The sequence below is a fragment of the Rhipicephalus sanguineus genome, chromosome 2, assembly GCF_013339695.2.
Source record: "Rhipicephalus sanguineus isolate Rsan-2018 chromosome 2, BIME_Rsan_1.4, whole genome shotgun sequence".
NCBI classification, from domain to species: domain Eukaryota; kingdom Metazoa; phylum Arthropoda; class Arachnida; order Ixodida; family Ixodidae; genus Rhipicephalus; species Rhipicephalus sanguineus.
Genome location: NC_051177.1, coordinates 123,892,138 through 123,896,255, shown reverse-complemented (window position 1 = coordinate 123,896,255; position 4,118 = coordinate 123,892,138).

The window sequence follows — 4,118 nt, the reverse complement described above, 5'->3', positions numbered from 1 at the left end:
ATATCAATGATAATTTGAATCAGGCTCCTGTACGATGTTGCCGCTACATGCTCAACTCTTGTGATAAGTATGGAATCTATAAGAGAGCTATTAATAAGGCATGCAGGCTTAGCTTTATTAAGCCTGTTTCGTCGATCACAAGTTCGATAGACTAAGCGGGGGCCGTCGCGGTCATTCAGCTGTTCATTCACTTTAGCCATGCACGCGATGTTAGCATGAGGGGCAGATAAGTTCGCGCATGGTCTTCTTTCACTTTTGGACACTGCATGGAGCCCGTGTTCTTTGAGACTTGATAAGAATTTTAAAGTGCCTGCTATGTTTCAGCGTCACACACTTCCATATTTTTGACTTGCATTCTCTATCGGAAACCGACGAACATGCGACCGACAAGTTCAGGCAAAAAAGAAAATTTAGTAAACTGGTCCGGTAGGCAAATCACTGCCAGTGAAGAAACTCTTGACGTGTCCAGTTGCAACGGAACGTTATCGCTGTTTATTGATAGTTACAGCACAAAATTTTAGGCACCTACGACCGTTATCTCAAAATTGTAGCTAGAACAAAAAATAAGGCCTAAGAAGACCATTCATGAAATAGGAGGAATCCGAGTACCTTAAACATACTATAAATGTTTTTTTTTGTTAAAATAAAACTTGACTATACATTAAGGCATTAAATTCATGCTGACCTGGGCTCTAAATCATGGGCTCTAAACGGGCGCCTAAATCCAAGCATTCGGGTGTTTTTTTTTAACGCGAAAGTGTTTTATGCCGGGGTCTACCAAGACTTCACTGACATCATTTCCGTCACGGATGTGACGTCGGTAAAATGCATTAGAACAACTGACAAAGAAAATTAAGAAGAAAAAATTAGTTGACTTAGATTACGTGGGAGTCGAACACACGACGTCTCGGTCCGCGACGATGGGAGTAGTGCGATTTACCAACCACGCCATCGACGCCGCGGAGGCTGGCTCCCCTATTTTCACTCCATTTCGTTTCAACGCAGTTTTGAGTGAGTGCTTTGTTGCAGTGAGACACGCCAGCGGACAGCGGGACGCCTTCGCGCGTTCACGGCTCAAGCTACGAGTTCTGCTTCTCGCGTTCCTGAGGCGTTGTGTGGTAGTGTACACATGAGCAGAAACATAGCTTACCCAATTGCTGGAGAGCTCGCACCTTGCCGTTTCTCTCCTCAAATGACGACGCTTTTCATGAGCGCACATCGAGTACTAGTGATTATGTGCTTGTTGATGCCACCTTTGCGTGGGATTCACCGTGCGCAACGTTCAGGTTTATGCTACCTACTTCAGCTACCACAAAGGTTTAATCTTGACCATTGACGTTAGTCATTGGGATGGAGGTGTGCCTCCAGGCGTCAACACCAAACGGTGGTATAGCCGCCAAACACCAGCAGATATTGTACAAGCTCTCATTTATCAATGTACAATAAACGTTGAACTACTTTTTTAAAGACACGTTTCACTTTCCTGACATACCGATTCCTATGACAGAGGGATCAACCATGATTTTTTTTTTCATTTCGCCCCAATCTAAATTGGGCCCCAGTATAAATCATACCTGTGCTCGCGTGCTTATCGTAGCCGGCGCAACAGAGCATGTATGTATATCCACTAAGCTGCCACGGTGGCTACAATGTTGAATGTGACTGCATTGTCATTTGAGAAACCCAACATGACGCACGTGCGAACATCTTGTCGCGATACAAAAAAAAAGTGACATATAAACACAGACTTCACAAGAAAACATATCACAGCCCTTGGCCACCAATGTGAAGACAGAAGCCAGCGAAACTGTGACTATGGCGGGTCTGGTATTGTGAATGTTGCTACGGGGAACTATTATATTATAATTACTGGCTATTCGCCGCGAGATCGGGCTACAGGTGGCAGCACCGTCGCCGCGCTAGTGTGGGTAGGCGGCTGTCGGCGCGTATACAAACGTGCACAACAGCGCTTCGTTGTGAACGATGTGACCTGATTTCCGGCAAACAAAATGCGTTGACTGCAGCTTTGTGGTAATATGTGCGCTCTTCATTCCCGAATTAATGCACGAAGCGCGCCGAACGTTACAGTTACTTGTGAGAGAAACGCATTCTACCAACGAACGGGTTGCTCGCCTTCGGCGACAGTCAGCGTTTTCGCAATGGGTGAAGTTTTCTTGTTGTTTTATTTGTACATGTTTAGCTTGTGTTCCACCTACTACGCACTGCTATATAGCGAGACTGAATTAACTATTTACTTCTTGTTCATTTGGATGCCCCTCAACAAAAAGAAAGCCCGTATTCTTGCATGATGAGTTGAAATAGCACTTTGTACACTGCGTGCTCAAATATTTATTCCAATTTATTATTCAGTTCTCCGTGAAATGTAGGACAGTTGATAGGGTTACTGAGGAAAGCTACGTGGCTGACAGCGCTTTAGCGCTACGGAGACGTTTAACAAGCACACGCTTGTTTTTGTTCCAGTAACAGTACACAAAGGTAACTGTAAAGCACGGAAATTTCTTCGATTGATTACTTGCACGACAGTAATGGAACAAAGGTCCGGTTATTTCACGGGACCAGAGTACGTTTTTTCATACGAATAATGTCCACTGCCTTCCGTCAATCTAAACAACGCAACACAAACGCTCAAGATATTGTAAAGAAAAAAAGATGTGGCTTCGCGTGAAATTACTACGACATAAATGTAAACTACCCCGTTTGGATTAATTCTGACCATCAGCGCCCTTTAACGCGCACCTTAATCTAAGTACATGGGTGTTTTTGTATAAATTTAGCCACAAGTTAAAATTGCGCAAGCAACTCAGTTTTGCGATTTCCGTGTGATTTCATTTTCTGTTCTTTTTAGGGAACAATTTAAGTACCGAAGTGTCAGACGTGACTTAACAGAAATATTTCTCTCTAGTGAGACCAGGACCGTACACAACTAAAGCTCGTCGCGTAACGTAAAAACACCTAACCACAACGCTCAAGTACATGCGAGCCTTTTTTTTTTTACCACCGCGCCGCTAAAAGGCTATATTCACATGAGATTTAACACTTTTCATCTTTAGGGCAACGCCAAGTGCACTTTGCAATGCGTTGAACAACAGAGCGGCACCTACACTGATATGACTCTCGTGAACAGAGGGTACGACGACCACGCACAGCATTCTCGACAAGTGCACTCACTGATCTTATTACAGTAAATATACAGCCGATCAAAACCAAATGCTTCTTTACATCGTGTTAGGCATACGCACGAGCGGTTAAAGTTGCACTAACGCAACGGAGCAAACCACCTTTTGAGGATCTGCATGACGTACGTGCAGATGCAAACACAGCTGGGCTAGCAGACGACGCATGGAGCAATCCACACTAGGCGCGGTGTTGCAAAATGGTGCGGAAACGGAGTAACTTGGAGCGTGCCAGACTCTATCGAAGAGGAGGAAACCGAAGGGGATCGAGGGCGCGTGCACGTGGCCGGTGCGGCAGTTCGCCTTTAGTATTGCCATTAAACGGACGTCTCTCTTTCACGTCTGGGGAACCAGTCATTTCGTAACATGTGGTGCTGCGAAACCCGGGACTGCCCCTCGAGAGACGCCTTCACGTCACGGACATGGCGAACTCGGACCAGCTGCGCAAGAAGCGTGGTGCCATAAGTGCTGGCGTCACGAGAGCGCTCACGCTTTTAACGGACCTGCTGCAGCAACCGGATCCTGATGCATCTCAGATTAGCGGACACATGGATTACCTCAAGGACAAGGAGACAGCACTGTCGCAGCTCGATGACGTCATCCTTGCGACCACGGACGAAGAGAACCTCGACCAGGAAGTAGGAACGGCGCAGGAATACAACGAGAAGATTCTGTACGCAGTATCACGCGCCAAGTTCTGGCTTCAAGAACGTGAGAGGAATGCCGGAACGCAGGCTCGAGCAACTGAACACGGGCCTAGCTACCTCGGATCTCCAAACTCCGGCGACGCAGCAGGCCAGGTGAGAGAGCACCGTCAGCGTTCAGTTCAACTACCGAAGCTACAGATACCGACTTTCGATGGTAGTCTCCATGGATGGCAGTCTTTTTGGGACCATTTCGACGCCACCATCCACAAGAACGCTG